General features: G+C 36.2%; 2 protein-coding genes across 5 annotated transcripts in view; one reads left to right on the top strand and one right to left on the bottom strand.

The window, feature by feature from the left end:
• LOC120777079 (elongation factor-like GTPase 1) overlaps window positions 1-19,835 on the top strand; it is a 181,599-nt gene that overhangs the window by 134,319 nt on the left and 27,445 nt on the right. The window lies entirely within an intron of this gene.
• The window catches only part of LOC120777082 (protein giant-lens), a 38,255-nt gene that overhangs the window by 12,901 nt on the left and 5,519 nt on the right, over window positions 1-19,835 (bottom strand). The window lies entirely within an intron of this gene.

Here is a 19,835-nt window from a genome sequence, read left to right as displayed (position 1 = left end):
AGCATTGCTTTAAGCAATAATCCACGCCAAGTTTTGTGAAGATATCTTGTATAATGAAAATGTTTTCCATTCAAGAACTTGATTTTGTAGGGCAGCTATATGCTATTGTGATCCGATCTGAACCATATCTCCCGAGATTGCACCACTGCCTTAAGCATTAATGCACACCGAATTTCTTGAAGATATCTTGTCAAATGCAAAAGTTTTCCATTGAAGGACTTGATTTGGATCGGTCAATTTGTAAGGCAGCTATATGCTGTAGTGGTCCAATATCGGTGGTTCTGACAAATGAGCAGCTTCTTGGGGAGAAAAGGATGTGTGCGAAATTTCAGATCGATATTTCGAAAACTTAGGAACTAATTCGCGTATTTACAGACGTACGGATAGAGAGGCACACATGGCTGAATCAGCGGAGTCGATTTCATCGTTTTATATGACCATTTATATATACATATATTTATATTATATATATACATATATTATAAGGTCTCCCATGTTTTCTAATGGGTGTTTATAACAAACTTAATAGGTATAACTTGTTCATGGTATATTAAAACAAAATTATGAAAAAATTAATTAATTAGAAAACGTAAACGTAAACCTGCTAAATGGCATGCAGGCAAAAAAGCACTTCACTTGCTTGACATAGCTGCAACAAAAAAAAAATTGTTTATGTCCTTGACTGTGAAATCCTTTTTAGCCGATACATCAATGGCTCTCCAAGTAGATATGAAAAATTCCAACTAAACTGCCACAAAAAGCGACGGGCAAAAACAGCAAAGACAACAGAAATGCATATTATGACGAAAAAATGCCAAAGCCGGAAGCAAAAGCCACTTTGCGGGGGGGCAAAATTGCAAAACAATAACAACAATATGAGGCGGGTGAATGCAGAAGAAGTGAAACGTGCCGACACAAATGAATTTCAACTCAACTTTTAACTTTATGCAGGTAAGCATAGCATCGCTTACATGTATGGCTGTGTGTGTGTGTGTGAGAAAACAATTAGCTTAAAGGGGTGGCTGTGACATAATCGCCAGCGTTTGTAGTGTGAGTGCGCATGCATTGAAGGATTATAGCGGTAACGGAAGTTGGAAAGCTTCCCAGAACGCAGTCACACACATACACATACACGTGTAGTTAAATGTGTGAGGACAATGGAGGTATATGCCTATGTGCAAGCTTGTTTGTATGTATCTCTTGTGTGCTTTTCGCAGCGTGACGTCGAAAGCGAAAATATTTGTCTTGTAAAGAATTTCTGTTAAATTAACCCTGCAACCACTGTGCCCAGATACTGGCGACTCGCTCACTTTAACGGCTATCGGATTCTCAATAAGCATTGTGTGTGTGTGTGTGCGAAGGAATGCTCGCATACGTGCAGCATATTTATGAAGCTACGTAAAATTCCGCATTTGCTACTTGCAACACGCACCGGAAGTGCTCATCGTAAACGTACAGCAATGTAAAGAAAACCGCACAAAAGCTTATATACATATATATTGTATATATACTATATATATGCCTACATACACACATATCTGTATATATACATATATGGTATGTATCGCAGCGTGTATGTGTCGAGCTGAGCCCGCATTTGCGGTTAATTTTAGTGCAGCAACTAATCTTCAGCTCAACTAACAATCCTCACACATACATACAGACACACACACATACACATATGCATTGTGGCATGCTTACTTCGCTATGTTGTCAACTGCAGTGCTTGCAGTCGCTCAAAGTATGCCACCAATGCAAGCATTGCACGCACACACATACATACATATACACATATATATATTTATATAAAGATGTATATTGTAATGCGTCATACATTCGCAAACATCTCAGCTGAATCCTCTCTGCTGTCTCTGACCGTCCATTTTCTATATATGTATGTATGTCCAGCTGTTGCGTCTAATTGCGCTCAAATATTCATAACAAATATATAAATTCATATGGATATGCCACTTAACATACATATGTACATATGTATGCTTGCATTACCCACATTGGCAGTTGCTGTCATTAGCCGCATTTGCAGTCCAAACTTTGCAACATCGAAAATGGTGCACCTCGTGTCATTCTCGCTGCTCTTTTGCTCCGCCTCCTCTCCATACAGCTCTTCCTCCCCTTCCCCGGCTTCGCAAGCCATTATTGGCGACAAGCATTCTTACATCTTATGTCAATGTCAAACTCAACTGGGGTATGCCACTGATTCACTTAGACGGAAACTTGCCTAACCGAGCAGCTAAAACGGCGGACTCAGCGGCTGACTAACCGTCCACCTAACTGTCGCGCTGGCTGACGGGCGGACGAGCTGCCTGCCAGTCACTACTTATGTTCCATCCATTCATTCTTTCATCCATTCAAGTCAACTGTTGGTTACGCTCAAACACTTACCGCTAACACGTACACACACACATAGATACTTGCAGGCTGCATTTTAATGGAAGTTTTGGTTTTAGTGGGAAATTGAAATACGAGCTTCATTATGGGCAAACAAGCCGAGTATATATGTACATATGTACATACACACATACATAATATGCGCATTCTTTTGTGTGTCTTTTAGGAAGTAGTTTAACCAAGTTAACCATAGCCAATGTCAGGCCCGGACTGCTGCTGCTGCACTCACTTACTAAGTCTGGCGAGTTGTTGTTTTTGTTGCTGCCTAGTGGCACAAACTGCTTTTGGCTTGACAGCAAATGCGCTGACTTCCATTCTACATACGTCACTTTATCCTGCCTTGTTGTTTGTGTTTATAAAGGAGGTCGAAAAGTACTGCAGATATTTTACTATTATTCTTAGGTGTCAGCTGAATTCTAAATTAAAGCCACCATAGTTCAATTACTAGCACCGTCGGATTGGAATAGGTGCTTATATACACTTGCCAGTCGAAAATAACGGTTTATTTGTGATTTTTTATTTTTTTGATGAACAGTTTTGGATATCCTTTATCCCGTAGTCGATCTCCAGGAGGAACTCCAAAAAAATTTGAGTGGCGAGCGGAAGATTTTTTTTGCTGAAAACTTTCACGAATCCAAAAACCAAAAGAATTTGTTATCGAAATAGATAAATGCAAGTAATAGTCGAAGGATTAATCAAAAGTTTGATTTGAAAAGTTTGGTTTGATTTGAAAAAATGACAGCTTTAAAAAATTGTACTTCAGTGTGGACTAAAAATTCGAACTTATTATCAAAAATCGTTTGTCTTTGATAATTATCTGAAAAATATATTTATGAAAGTCGTGTGAAAATTTCAAGTCGTTCAGGACAAATTGAAAACTATTTGTTGTCGGTTGTTCCAGCGTTTCAAGTTGGGTTTGACTGATAGGTGAACCAATTAACACCAGGTATAATTTTAAGTTCCTTAAGAAAGTTCAGAGTAATGAAATTTTCATGAAAATTTCAATCAAAAACCAATCATGCGATTTCTGATAGAAATATTGTTTGAAAATAAAGGAATACTAAATAAAATTTGTAGATCGAAAAGCTTAGGCATGATTCGAAGATTTACGTCGAAATTATCTTTTCATAAATTGTGAATTCCAAATTCAATCAATATACTCATAAGTATAAATTAGGGCCTCACCACAGTTAACTTTTGTTGAACCCCCCCACCCGAGCACAGTAAATTTGTCATTTGAAGAGACCATAATATGCCAGTTAATGAATCAGTTACTATTACTCAGGTTTCTGCTGCATATACATATAGAGCACCATTATATGAATGAATGAACCAGTTTAGTATATGTACTAACGTGTGTATGTATGCGTTAGTAGTTGGCATATCAAATTCCTTTTACGGTCTCTGTCAGACCAAAAGAATGCATTTAAAATTCCACAAGAATTTTGCTTTCAATCGCAATGAATATCACAAGTTGCATTTACATACACACACACACACAAATACATATTACTCGCCACATAAGTAATCATTGCATATTAAGGCGGGTTTCGAAAGGCAACAGGCGGGCGATTTAAGGCAAGGAGATCTCAGATTATTAATGATTACGTATTTGACAGATTACTGTAAAATATTTCGTAAATGAGTAATGGAATGTCGCCAGTCGGTGGTTGATTTATGGAAATAGTTGTGGAACTATTTATTGGCACTGAAACTCTACTAATTTTTGATAATTTTATATGTAATATTGATTAATAATTTCCCTAATGTAATTTTTATTTAATTTAAACATTTGCACTCACACACACACATAAGTACTTACTCCTTCACATGCCAGTCAGCCAGCCAGGCTCGACTACACAAATATTTACAAGTCGACGAGGGAAGACGGAAGACTTTGCACATCCTTCAACTTGAAGTTCTTGAAACAAACGCCAGGAGCATATTCTCACGCTTCTTAAGTAGACAGACACCCCTTAAGTATACAATAACTAAATAGTGCTTCGATTAATACCCTGCTGCGCTTTGAAGTTTTCACTTCATGCCAAGAAATCCTTGCGTGCGCTTCTCCTTTTGCCTTGAAGACAAACAAACAACAAGAATTCCAAATCACAGGCTTTCTCCCCTTTCTCATTGTAGTTTCACACGAGCATGTCAGCATACGGGATTATTATATGTTAATTGCGTAATATATTATATATTAGGGATGCTCAAAATTTTGGTTTTTTTCTAATTACTAAATAAATCTCTTTTGTTGAGGCTTCAAAATTTTCTTGATATAATAAATATGTGGCAACGATATATAAAATATATTTTACAATATATTATAAATATTACATTAGAAAGATTTGTTGTGCAACATAGTTTTTATATTCTTCGCAGAGCTTTCGAAATCAGGCAATCATGTATGTTCGGACCAAAGTTTGTTCTTTGGTTGTTGTACTCAGGTAGTGAGACATCGACATGAAATTTTGCACTCGTTCTTTTCTTATCCAGCAGCTGCTGATTTGTCAGAACCGTTGATATCGGACCACTATAGCTTATAGCTGCCATACAAACTGAAGAATTGGAATTAAGTGTTTGTATGGAGAACTTTTTTATTAGACAATATAACTTTAGGAAATTCGGCATAGACTGTTGTTAGCCAACAACGGTATAAACTCTAAAGAAATTTTTTAGATCGGTCCACTATAGCATATAGCTGCCATACAAACTGACCGATGAAACTCGGTTCTTGTGTGAAAAAAAAACATTTTTATTTAACGCGATATCTTCTCGAAATTTAGTTTCGTTGCAACTGCACTTAACGTTTTCTTGTTCTTTCATAAAAATAAAAAAAGTACACCCCTAATGTGGCATTGTATACATATATTAGTTTAACAAGCCCCAACTAACGCACGCATGAGCTCTTATATAAAAGAATTTCATTATAAAAATACAGATTGAAAAAACTCTTGAGAATTTGTCAAACACTTGCGGAAGGGGGAGTGTAAAAGTTCCCTATGCTTCGCTTGTGATTCATCCTTGAAAGGAACCCTTCATGTTATGTAACGCTTAAAGAACCGGGAATTCATTATAATAATGTACATGTGTTTGTGTTATTTGTTTGTCACAAGAATTGGCTGGCAGGTGTGTCCAACGCTATTGTAAGTCATTTATATAAGTAAATATGTGTATTTGCGCGTATGTAGGTCACCACTACTCCATGGCGTGAGTAAGATCTATGGAAAAAAGGTTGAATTGGCTGGTAGCGCAGGTGAGGGATGCTGTGGCGACGTTCACTACTATTACGTAAAAGGATGTTAATTTGAATGCACGACATGCAAAGAGTGTGTGTATGTGTTGGTATATAACAGGTGCATATAGTGCTTCATCTAAGCATATTTAGCTGCTGTAGATGAAGTGATAGCGGGAAACATAACTCTGTGTAAAAGAAAATATCGCTAGAAAATGAAATCGATGAGCGGAAATAGTGTTTTGTAGATTTATCAAGCGGAAAATTGGTTGACTCACAAATACATAATGCTTTTATGTACATACAATCGTGTAGATAAATGTGGATGAATATTAATACTTAACTGAGATTTTCTGTATGAACTGTGTTATGTGTTAGAATGAGATCTTAGAGAATTTAACGAAAAGGAACAAGAAATATGTTAGCTTCGGCTGTACCGAACCTTCACAGGTTCATTTCTCATAGTAAAAAATCGTATACAAATATTTTTATCTTGACATTAGTCGGTCAGTTTGTATGACAGCTATAAGATACAGTGGACTGATCTGATCAATTTATTCGGAGGTTAAAGCGCTGTCTTGAGCAATATTCTACACCAAATTTCGCAAATTTTGTCAAATAAAAAAGTTTTCCATACAAGAACTTGATTTGATCGAGCAATTTGTATGGAAGTTATATGATATAGTGATCCGATATCGCCGATTTTGATAAATGAGCATCTTCTTGGGAAGAAATGGACGTGTGCAAAGTTTCAAATCGATATTTTTAAAACTAATGGACAAGTTCACGTATATACAGACAGATGGACATGACTTAATCGACTCAACTCGTCACATTAATCAGATATGCAAATACTGTATTGTGAAACTTCTTTCCGGGGTAAACTTCGTATAGCCTTTTATATCATCTTGTTCTTGTGGACAGCCTGGACTTTTACAAAAACAAATCTTTATAAGTACACTAACTACTCGTAAAACGACAGAAATCCGGAAGTAATGATTGACGATTAAAAAACTCTTGATTGACGATTACTTCCGGATTTCTGTCGTCATAAGAAAAAAACGAAGAACAACTAAAAAAATCGCAGCCAAATAGAAAAGTAATTAATACCGGAACTACAGTTGTGGCTGTTGACGATTCTAAAAATCACAACAACAATAGTAAGAAGAGATCATAAGCCAACTGGCGACAGCATTGACATTATGATCGGAAGTGAATGAGATAAAAAACCGATTGCATGTGTGTAGAGCAACTTGGAAAGGGGAAGAGCGATAGAAACGGAAGTAGAAAGAAGCAGCGGCGGCACCAGATCGAAATTGACAACTTACATACCCACATGCATGTGATGCATTTAGTAAACTATATATATATATATATGTATGTATATTTACTTGCATATACCTATATGTATACATGTGTTTGAGTGTAAGAGAGTGTGAACACCTTTGTGCAGCAAACGATGCTCGCTTATGCCACGCAATCCGGAAGTGTGACGCTGCTAAGACGAAAAATGGAACAACAACAACAACACAGCAGTGCACACACACACGTATACATAAATGTACATACATATGTACAGTTAATAGCTGCGGAACCAAATAAAGAACAAAGACCCGGCATTGCATGGGTGCACAAACAAACGAACAGCGCTAAACACTAAGTAGAAGAGCACATATATGAATGTATAGGTGTGTGTGTGTGTATGTAAGCAGCAGGCACCAGCCACCAGCCGGACGAACGCAGTTCAATCCACTTCCGTACTTCCGGATTCTTGTTCCGTTGTTGTTATTGTTGCTGCTGCTGCTGCTGCTGTCGTCTTCTAATTTCTCTGACACATTCCCAGCATGCTTATTTGTTCTATTTGTTCCTCCTGCTTTGTTAGTGATTTACTTTTATTTTACTTTTTTCTTTCGTCTTTTGTTGTTGTTTCGTGTTTTTTTCCCGGCCTTATTTTAGAAACCTGTTCGCTTGGCATTCTATCCACACATTTGCTGCTAATCTCCTTTTTAAGTGGCCAAGCGTGTTGTTGTTGTTATTGTTGTTGCACATGTTCTTCCTACGCCGTTCTTCCGGTTATTGTTGAGTATTTGCTAGTTGTTTTTGTTGTTGTGTTTGTATATCCTTGTTCCGGGTTCATAAACGTACTCACATACATACACACATACATACCCCTACTGTAAAAATAAAATTCGTATATATGTATGTATTTGCAAGCAAGTGTTCTAAGCGTTTATTGCTGTTGGTGTTGTTGTTTCACATTTTTTTTGCTGCTTTGTTTGCATCCTTATATTGAGGAATGCATTAAATCACTTCCGGACTTCCGGTTTAACCCAGAAAACCTTTCGCCTTGCACACAATGGTACATGTGTGTATGTAGATATGTGTTAGAGTGTTTGTATGTATGTGTGCGTCTGACGCCGTCTGCCGCAGCCAGTTCGGTACGTGGCAGGTGTCTGCAGATTTTCCGACACAAACACTCATACTTAAATGTAGGTATGTATGTATGTGCGTGGATTCATGAAAAATAAACAGAAACCGGCACTGCACTTTGCACTCTGCTCTCTGCTACATATGGTAGTTAAGTGTAAAACAACAACGACGGCACCCAAACAATCTGTGAACCGTTTATTTATAGTTCTTGGCTTGCACGCTGCTGACGGGATCAGCATTTGGCTGGAGTTCTGCTGACGCATGCTTTAAACAATTTATAGCTCCCCAAAATTTTGGTGTTCAAAAGTGCTTGTTTTCAAAACTAACTTCTTATTTATGAAAAGAAAGAAACATAAATTTATAAAATTAAAATTTTAATTTTCTGAGCTCGGAAACTTTTCTGTAATTTCTCTTCCTTTTTAAAATAGCATATCCTCGTAAAATATGTATTTGCATGCTCTATATACATACATATACATATATATATATATACATCCTTTCACCAATACTCTTGCTTATACAATTTGCATCCACTTAGCCCGCCATTACCTCACATCTTAGCTACTAACTTCACATCGCCGCTCGCTGTGCTGCGTAGGCCGTAAAGTTTCATTGAGACCACTTAAATTTTATTTGAAAATACACCCTTGAATGCAACGATCTCGTTACCATTGAAATTTATATAAAGTGTTATTGTAATTGTGCAATAAATATTTAATATCAATAAAAGCAGATCTCCATAGACAAATTGCGCTTAGTTAAGTGGTCATTTGCAGAAGACTAGCATTCTAATATGTCCACAGGGTGTTAGAGCTAGCTTTAGAACGGAAATGCATGTTAAAAAGATTCAATGGCAGGGGCTGGGCGTAACGAATCTTCAGATATGAAATTAAAATTTAATTTGCACATTGTGTATTATAAAAATCGATTGAAACTTTTAAATCTCACATTGAGTACAAATAGAAGTGCATGTATATTAGGGTGGGTCAAAAAACAATTTTTTTGTCGCCTGGTTTCTTTCAATTTACATATATAGGGTAGTCGAAAAAGTCCTTTCGTATCTAATCAAACTTCAACTTTTTGCCATTTTTCCGTTAGAAACATTATTCCACCAGTGTAAACTATTTCTAGTTTCTGGTTTGTTGGTGCAAGGTTAGGGCTATATGGTGGATACATCAAAACTTTCAAGCCAAGCTCTCCCAGTTTTTTCCGAGTCATCAAAGATGTGTGTGGTCTAGCGTTGTCCTGATGGAAGACGAAGTCCTTTTTGTTGATCAGTTCTGGCCGTTTTTTTCGATTGCCTGCTTCAATCTCATCAGTTATTGACAGTAAAGTGTAGAATCAATCGTTCGACCAGGCTAGGCTGGAGCAGCTCATAGTGGGTGATTTCTTTCCAATCCCACCAAACACTCAGCATATCCTTTCGAGGCTTGAATCCTGGCTTTGCGACCATTTGTTGAGCTTCAACACGCTTGGACCATGATCTTTTTCGCACATCATTTTCGTATTTGATCCACTTTTCGTCTCCTGTTTCCATTCGCTTCAGAAATGGTTCGATTTCGTTTCAGCAAAGAATCGCAGTTGTTAATTCGGTCCATTAAATTTTTCAAAGACAATTCATGTGCTACCAAAACATCGAGCTTCTTTTTGTAGCCAGCCTTTTTTAATGATTCAAACCCGTTTGTTGAAGAATGCTAAGATCCTTAGCGATGTCATGATGGTCCTGGTCAATATTTTCCATAATTTCATCGACTTTTTCAACGATAGGTCGACCAGAGCGAGGTGCATCTTTCACCTTGAAATTTCCAGAACGGAAGCAAGTGAACCATTGTTGTGCTACACGAACTGATACACCATCGTCACCGTAAACTAACCACAATTTAATTGGTGGCTTGCTTGGAATGCTTCCCGTTTTTATATACTATAAAAATTTCAAAAAATGGCGAATTTCTTCATTCTTTTCACAAATTTTTGAACAGCTGATAACAAATTTGATTTGATAACAAAAAACAAATAGATAACGGTAAGGCAGAGGACCTTCCCGTTACAATTAAGAGCTCATACTTCGAAGTCTTTCTTAAAAGTTTTTAAGAACCAACATATTTCTCAGAGTAGCAAGCGAAAAAAATGTTCGTTTTTTTGACCAGCCCTAAAATACTTTGTAAATATTTTCAAAACGAAGCGTTGATTTTACAAATTTTCAGCATTGAAAATTAGCTTGTATTGTATCAGAAATTATTTTCAAAGAAAATTTTGTATTTTGTCTCTAAAAAGTTATTTTCTTCAGAACTAATGTGAAATTAAACAAATGCCTTCCCCAAATGCCGTATATTTAACATAAGAAATCTGTGCTTCTACGCCCGTTTAATTGATCTATCACAACATTGAAATGAAACGGCCGCTTCGAGAAAATTTCGAGTATTTTCTTAACCCCCATACGTTGGCTAACCAAACAGTTAACGATAATGTGACCGACAACTGGCCAGCTCGCAATCGGCCTTCATGTGGTAACAACTGTCGCACCGCAGTACACACATCAGCATGGGAGTGCATATATATGTATATACATACATACATACATATGTATGTGAAGCAATTTGGCCTTAAAACTCAATCAAAAACGCTTGTTGTTGCATGCGGTGGGGTTTTGCTTGTCTACTTTGTTGTTGTTTTGACGCTGCTCGCTTGCTGCTTGATTTTTGGGGCAACGCGTTTGGACTGAAATGAATTTCGTTTGCTTTTCTTTCTTGACTTTTCTGTTTTTTTCTGATTTTTTATTATTGTCTTTATTTTGCTCGGAGTTGTTGTCTTGCGTTGCTGGAGCAAATAATATTGGCCGCTGAGCCGTTCGGCTTGGAATGTTGCTTCGCGTTCAAATATTTTCTTCTCTCCTCGCATTTGGCTCGTACACATTTCAGCCTATACGTACCCCTTACCTCTTACCCCTTTTTTCATTTCACATCGCTTTTGGTAGTATTGTTGCTGTAGCATTGTTGTTGATTTTGTTGTTGCTATGGTTACCTTCGTCCGGCATATGTTAATGATGGTCATTAAATCGAGAGCCCGTAACACCGGTAGCTGTTTTTCTTAGAGACTTCAAGTATCTCTCCAGCAGCGCGCGCTTACGTGCACTCTCACACGTACACATGCTCATATACGTCCATATACATGTATGCATATGGGAGTTGGAATGTGTGCGCGTATGTGTGCTTGCAGTTAGCCGTGGATTCATTTGGTAAATATTTGGCTTTCGCCGTGTGTACAGAGGATGTGCAGGCACACACACACACACATACACGCACAACTGTACAAACATGCATATATGAATGAGCAACGATTAGGCATGTCCATATGCAAATCTAACTAAACATTAGCATACACATACAATATTTACTCGAACCGCTTGCCTATGTGCCTGTATGTTTACAGGGACGTGTGTATTTCGGTACGCTCTTAGCCGTGTGGCTCTGTTTACATTAATTCCATGAATGGCACTTAAGCGTCTCGGGCATCTTCACTCACACTCCCATAGACACTCGTGTAAATAATAAAACGGACAGTTACTCGCATGTGTGTATGTGTGCTTGTATGTGTGTTTGCAGGTATTTGTGCTCGAAGGCACGTCGGTCAAGAATTCCACTCAAATTAAACTATTTCAATTCCACTACAACGGATTACTTTTTCGCCTCACAAGCATCTACATACACACACAAGCATCTACATACACACATTCCTTCTACCTTTTATTTATTTATTACACTTTTCTCCTTTTTATTTTAGCTTTCGTAGTAGTCACTTTAATGGTAATTTTTATTTTTTTTATTGTTGTTGCTGTTGCCCCGCAGCTCCTAAGTGCCCCATAAATGTACCACTTTAGCTAAAGTAAGTTTATTTTTTATTGCAATCTCAAATTTTTTGTTGATTTGATTTCTTTTACACAAATTTAGTTCTTGCAAAGGTGTTTCTTCAATTTCCTTGACATCATTAAATCTGTTATTCTTTCTTTTTACTGCCACTAATTGTAACAGTGGCGGCAGGTGTGAGATAATTAATCTTAAACATAGTTTTGATTTAGAATTCTACAAAATAAAATGTTTAACTAAGAGATTTAGACACTTTAAGTAGGTAATCATGAATTAAATAGTAGGTAATAAACATTACTTAATCTTAATCTCTCTTTACACTGGTTGAGGCTGTAAAGCAGACTAAAATATTTAGAAGCTTTAAATCACAAGACCTCTGCATAGCATCGCTCATGATTTTCTTTGCATCTTCTTGCAACACTTGTCTAAACCAAAAACTGTAATGACTCTCAAAAAACGTCTTTCTTCTACAATCAATAAGTCAAATCAATGACCCTGAACAGGGTATATTAAGTTTGTCACGAAGTTGGTAACACCCAGAAGGAATCGTCAGAGACCCTATAAAGTATATATATAAATGATCAGTATGTTGAGCTGAGTCGATTTAGCCATGTCCGTCCGTCTGTCTGTATATTTACGAACTAGTTCCTCAGTTTTTATGATATCGTTTTGAAATTTTGCAAACGTCATTTTCTCTTCAAAAAGCTGCTCATTTGTCGGAACTGCCGATATCGGACCACTATAACATATAGCTGCCATACAAACTGAACGATCGGAATCAAGTTCTTGTATGGAAAACTTTTGCATTTGACAAGATATATTCACGAAATTTGGTATAGATTATTTTCTAAAGCCACAATGTAATCTCCCAAGAAATTGTTCAGATCGGCTTACTATAGCATGTAGCTGCCATACAAACCGAACACATAGTTACTAACAGAAATGCACCTGTGAAGGGTATTTAGCTTCGGTACAATCGAAGTTAACGTTTTTTCTTGTTTATAATTCAGTTTAAGAAGTTTTGGATTCTCTTGGTTTCGTAACCGATCTGCAGGAGGACCTCTTACAAAGACCCTGGCTGTGAGAATGATTTACCTCCCTAAAAATATCTCACAGGAAAAAACATCGAAAAAAATATTGCTATAAAAGGATATAGGTAATGATCTAAAGACTAGTCAATGATTTTTGTGAAAAAAGTACACTTCATAATTAAAAAAAAATAAGTTATTGTAAAAAAAATTATTATTTTGACAAATATAGCTAAGAAGAGCGTGTGAAGATTGCAAGTTGATCGGTTTAGCCGTTTGAGAGACATACCACTGTGATCAAATTGAAAGGTGAATTTTCTTTCCTTTTAAATCGTTGAACTCAGATGAGATAGATGATTTTATGTTCGTAATGCAGATGCATTTTGTTAATTTAGCGAATGCCATTTTGGTGTTCACTTATGAGAGAACGGAACTAATCAGTCATGAGACATGAAAATAATGATATTTTGAAGACATGCTATACTCACCCATATTTAAGCATATATGTATGCATATTTTCCATAAAAACTTGTAGAATTTTTTTTTTCGAAAATTTTTCCAATTTTTTTTTTATGGTTTAAATTTCATAAACACGTTTTTGCAACACCACCGATTTGCTTGCTTATTAACGGAATACAAGCGCGTGGCTTTTCTTACGCTTTGTTCACTTCACTTTTCCTTCTTGTGCATTTTTTCGCAACAAACTAACCGATCAATGAGCGGAAACGAATGCGCCACTTAAGTGGTCAAATGAATGGAAATTATGCTAGTGCTATTTCTGTTGTTATTGCCGTTGTTTTTGTCGCTGCATTCGGTTTTTATTGTTATTATTGTTGACACACTGTTGCACACTTACTAACACACACACATACAGTGAAAAATTGTAAAAGTGCGCGTCGTTGTTGCAACTTCCACTCGGCCAATTGGAAATATTCAGCTGCTCAACGGCACAACAAAACAAACTGAAAGCAAAAACAAAAAGACAAAGCACCCAAAGGAAGTCAAGTCAAGTCAAGTGACGCACGACGCCAAATGCAACATTGCGGCATTAAAGCAAGCACCGAAGATAACAAAAAAGCGACAATTCGCCCTGCCACAACAATAACAAAAGCTCTGTCGAGCAGCCAAAAGCGTCATGGTGTCCCAACTGTTGTGTCGATTGCCGTACATGTTGTTGTTGTTATCGAAGTCAATGCTTTGGCATCGTCGCCGTTTTCGCAGTTGCTTAGTGTCGCCAACACCAATGCCAATTGTGCAACATAGCAGACATACTTGCCAGTCCATGCGGCTGCATAGTTGCCACAGTGCTCATGTGTGTGTGTGTGTGGTGGCCGGTCGCCAGTTAATTCGTGTGGCAATCGGCGACGGAGAAATGGATCATTGATATTTCATTCATAAATGCATTGTTGTGTCTTCGTTTCGACTTCTGCTTCTTTATCTTTCGTTTTTTTATGTGTCACCTCTCCTGTGCTGCCTGGCGTTCGCCACGCTAAATGGGGCGGCTGGCTGTGTGTTCGGTTGACACGTTGAACCGGATAGGAAAAAAATGCTTACGGAAGTTGCGAATTTCTACAGTAAATTGTTGTTGTGACACAATGTTGCTGTTTTGCTTTAATTTATTGCTGTTGCATTACTAAAAGCAGCTTCGAAGTATGTTGGGTTTACTATTACTAATCTCCCAGTATTTGGGTTATCGATCTGAAATTTTGCACACGTTTTTTTCTCGCCAAGAAGCTGCTCATTTGTCGGAATTGCTGATATTGGACCACTATTGCATATAGCCGTCATAGAAACTGAACGATCGGGTTCAAGTCCTTCTATGGAAAGCTTTTCTTCAAAAAATTTGGCATGAGTCATTAGCTATGGCAGTGCTATAATATCTGAAGGAGTTTTTTCGAATCGGATACTATACTCATATAGTTGTCGTACAAACTTTCAAGATATACATACATATATTTGTACATATGCATTCAGGAAAGTGTAGCTTGAGCTCATATATGTATATATGCATATTCCCCAAAAGAAGTTTCTATTCGCTAGTAATTCCAAAGACCAACTCCTCAAATACAATTCATTCAATACTAAACATTGAAAATCGGAAGATGCACCTGCTCATGGACCAATTCAAGCCTTTCAGTCAATGAACACTCTACATACACAAACATACCCTCACACTTTAATATGTTTATAGCAAGTTGCTTGTTTGCTTAACTGACTGTCAGACTGGCTAGATCAAAAAAGCATAAGAGCGCTATCACCAGGCTCGGCGCTGATTGTTTTCATATAAACATATGTGGATAAGTATGTGCATTTGTATTTTAGCCAGCATCAATGGCAGATCAGCCAACTACTTTTACACAAACACACGCATATATAAATAGTAATACATATGTATGTGCAGTTGTTGGCTTTCGATTGTTGGTTGCTGCCGGTCGTCGGTCGTCGGCGTGCTATCGGCCCACGCTCGTTGAGCGTTAAATACCGTAAACAGCCAGCAATGGAATGTTGTCTAAATAAATCATGAAATAAAACACGATATGGCCAACACACACACACATGCACATACATACTCACACACATTCGCACGTAGCAAAGGTAAATATGCGCATATCTCAATATTTCCAATATAAATATGCATATTTGTACACAGAAATGCTAGTTTCCAACAAATTAGCATAATTATCGCTGGCCTCTAAAATATTTTATACTCGATGCTGTAATATTTCTTTCGTTTTGGCCAGCTTGATGATAGCGGGATTTTGCAATCCAAAAACTAATTCTTCAATTTTTTTCTTTCCTTTTTAATTTATGAGTTGTTGGCCGCAATTTATGTGCTTCAATTGGATCACTGTTATGTTTGCCAGCAATTTTTCATGGGTCTTATTATTCACTTATTGATCTTCGTTTCCGCTATTTCTATTGCTGCTGCTCCATTTGTTATTGTAATTGATTGCTCCTGCTGCTGCTGCTGCTTGCAGCTGTTGGCGAAAGCATTGTTTATGACTTGACATTAGATTACTTGACGAAATGCAGCTTGCCACGAGCTTACATAAAATTCTATATGTGTACATACATATGTATATATGTGTGTGTGTGTTTATTCTTCTTTTATTAAGCATTGAGCTTTGATTTCATAAATAGTTATAAATAACATTGGATTTACACAAGCCGGCAGAAATATGTACATATGTATGTTCATATGTATGAAGATATAAAAAATAAGTAGATATGGACATACATATGTACGTACAAAGTTGGAGGTATTTTAAAAGGTTTCTGCCTTAAAATTTGTTAATAGTAAGAAAAGCAGAATGGCTTAAACGCTAAAAATTTCTCAAATAGTTTGTAAATGACCCCTAAACTACTAACTTTATGTGTGCCAGAGAATGAATAAATAATTAATATTATGAAAAAATTGTCAAAGGTTCTATTTTTTCTTTTCTAAAAGAAAGTTAAGAAAAATATATTTTTGGGATTTAAGAAAGTTAACCAACTTTTACCATATAATTATTATTAATTTTTTTAAATACATTTAAATTTTCCTAGTTTCTGATAATTATCATTCAATCAAATAAAAAAAAAACTAATATGAAAAAAACAAAAATTGTTATTCAATGAAAGAAAATTATTAAAAAAAAAATGAAATTTCGTTGTTTTGCGTTGTTTTCCTTAATATTGCCTACTTTAAGCGATATATCGGATTCAACTTAATAAATGAAAATTAATATTTTATCCCCCGAAGAGGGTACATTAAGATTGCCACAAAATTTGTAACGACTAGAGGGAAACGTCGAGACTCCAAAAAGTAGATATATAAATGCTCTATGAAGAGCTGAGTCCATTTATCCAATAACGTCAATCTATATATGTACATATACACAAAATAGTTTTTCTGTTTATGCGATATCGAACTGAAATTTTTCACAACCCAAAGAAGCTGCGCATGTTTCGAAATGGCTGATATCAGACCATATAGTTGCCATATAAACTAATCTATCAAATTCAAGTCCATGTATGGCAACTTCTTTTATTTAAGGGGTCAGTAGGGTAATCTGGCCTGTTTTTTGACATTTTTTTTCCAAGAAATTTTTATTCTACAATAGAACTTTTTGCACATATCAGAGGTATATCGTGGACTATATAAAGAAAATTTTTCGGAACTTTTTTGATGACATATGTCGGTGAAATGGCTGGGTGAATGAGATGCGTTTTTTCATTGGCGGACACGATTTCTCATGTTTGGATCATCTGAAACACAAAAACCCAATTTATTCTTAAAAAGTATGTGAATGGTTAGCATCCCTACTAGAATTATGAAAAAATGTTGATAAATAAAAAATAATTAAGGTTTTTGTTTTTTTTTTTTAATTTTTTCCCATGGTTCTTTACATAAATTTCGTTTTAACATTGTCAAAAAATTATAAAAAATTATGAAGTAGGGACGATAGCCAGGCATTTTGTGAACATTAGCTCCGAGCGCTCCGAACGTCGAGCGGTATTATTATTTTTGGGTCTTTTTCGAAATCTTTCAATGGTAAATTGGATTTGTACATTAATTCTAAGGGTATAAGAAAACAGAAAATGCAGAACAAAAAAATCTTTGAAAAAAGATTACCCTACTGACCCCTTAAAGGTATATATTCATGAAATTGGGCATAGATTATTGTTAAAAAAATTGTTACAATATCCGAATATCCGACGAAGTACAAGTTGACCGATCAAAATCATGTTCTTGTATGGAAATTATTTTTATTTCATAAATTATAATAAAGTATAAATATTGCATCCTCCATCTTGCTAACAATTATTAGCTTAGTTTTGCACCTCACTTTAGCCCTAACGAGCTTATTTTGCGCCCGGCTTCCTTAGTCAATAAACTCTTGGAAAGCTTCCGCTATTTCTTGGAATATTTGCATTATACATTTTACTAATAATTTCGTGATCCCTTATGGTATCACCCACGTATGTATGTATGTTTGTATGCATGTGTCAGCTTGCAATCGTCATTAGAAGTTTTCGAGAAACCCCACAATAAGTAGAAAAACACGCCAGCGGATCTAAGCATCGATTAAAATCGTAGGAGCGTTGTGTAATACATAGAAATAAATAAATATGTAAAACTTGAACTTTCAACCTCCGTTATAATTGGCCAAAGGTGCCTACGAGCAGAACAGTTGCTCAATTCGTACGTCGTCATATATTAATTGACAGCGTTTAATTGAATAACAGCATGAAAAAGAGCACAAACACACACACACACACATTGACATGCAGACTAAAAAAAAAAACAAAAACATGCAGACTACAACATATGTGTAAAAATGTTTGTGTGTGTGTATGAGTAATGAAATAGAACTTTTAGAAAACAACATGTTGAGCAATGTTTGTGTGTATATAAAATACCCACGTGTACATACATATGTATGTAGGTACCATATGAAAGTACCAATCGACATATTTACTTAATAAAATATATTTACTAAAATAACTTCAATATAAATAATTACTTTGGCGTTGTTTTTTAATGCCTTATCTCCTTCTTATGCACCAACGGCGACACCCTTTATTTTTCTAAGCTAAAAATAGCTAATTTTGTTTATGGCTTGTCCAAAGTCAAGCGCCCAAGCTACGCTCACAGTTGCTGCTTAAATTATGCTTGGGTGGGCAGCGAATTCAAATGCAACGGGCGAAAAGCTGTGACGCAGTCAGTCACTTCGTTGATGGTGAAGATCACTAATTGGGAGCAGGCCATTAGGCAATCAAGCAACAACAACAAAAAAAAACATTTTGAATAATAGATAATAAAGTGGAACATTAAAAATAAAGTTACAACTCATAATAGCAAAGACTCGTTAGCATAGGCGTGCACAAAGACACACACATACATGCGTACAGACATACATACATACATTCATATACATATATGTACATACATAAAGGGGGAAAAAGCATATGCACACAATTTAACTTCTATTTCTGTCCAATTGGGGCGAAGATGCAAGTCAAGGAATAAAGTCAACGGCCAAGAAGAGCTTCATACAACTGTATATATAGAAGTACAAGTACATTTGTAAGTATGTATGTATGTATGTATCCATACATTTATTTATGTATGTAAGCGTTCATCAAAATGTGCGATCGGAAGAAAGGAAGTAAATATTTATACTGACATACATACATATGTATATACACATAAATGCGAAATGGCGCTGGTAGAATAAGGTCACTGCAGGGTCAACGGGGTCCAAAGTTGGTTTATAATTAACGATAAGCCCATGAGTAATGCTGTGAGTTATTCACGTTTTCGGGCGGAATTATTGCTAATGACGTGTCTGTAGCACTGACCTATTTGAACTCTCGTACTTACTCGGCTTCAAGAATGTCAAAGAAAAGTACACAGGAAGTGGAAATCCGAGAAAAAAGCAATATTTGACAAGATTAACATTTCTATAGTTTTTGCAATTGTTGCATTCACTTGATCACAGCGGCTTTTGTGAAGAGTCGAAATAGTCTAAAAGGTTCATAAAGATCATAATATACTCTTATACCTTTTAGATCACTTCTGACTGCTAACGACAGCCAAGACATCACAACAAATTTTGTGTCGAAAATTATTCCAAAAGAGGTTTGTTTTCAATATATCACAAAGTTTTCTACATATATAAAAAAAGAAAAGCTTCACCAACGTTTGCAGCGTTATTCAGCTTTAGAAAACGCTAGCTGAATAAAGCGCTGAATACCAGAGCGACTGAAAAGCCTGAAATGAAATTGTAACATGCGATCGCTGATAGGTATGTTCACATATATAATCTATAAAAGAGCTTAACTATACAAAAACTAAGTGCTTACGGACTATATATTGGATCTATA

The sequence above is a fragment of the Bactrocera tryoni genome, chromosome 5, assembly GCF_016617805.1.
Source record: "Bactrocera tryoni isolate S06 chromosome 5, CSIRO_BtryS06_freeze2, whole genome shotgun sequence".
Classification (NCBI taxonomy): Eukaryota; Metazoa; Arthropoda; class Insecta; order Diptera; family Tephritidae; genus Bactrocera; species Bactrocera tryoni.
The sequence above is the reverse complement of the archived record's forward strand: the minus strand, read 5'-3'. Positions and strand labels throughout refer to the sequence as shown.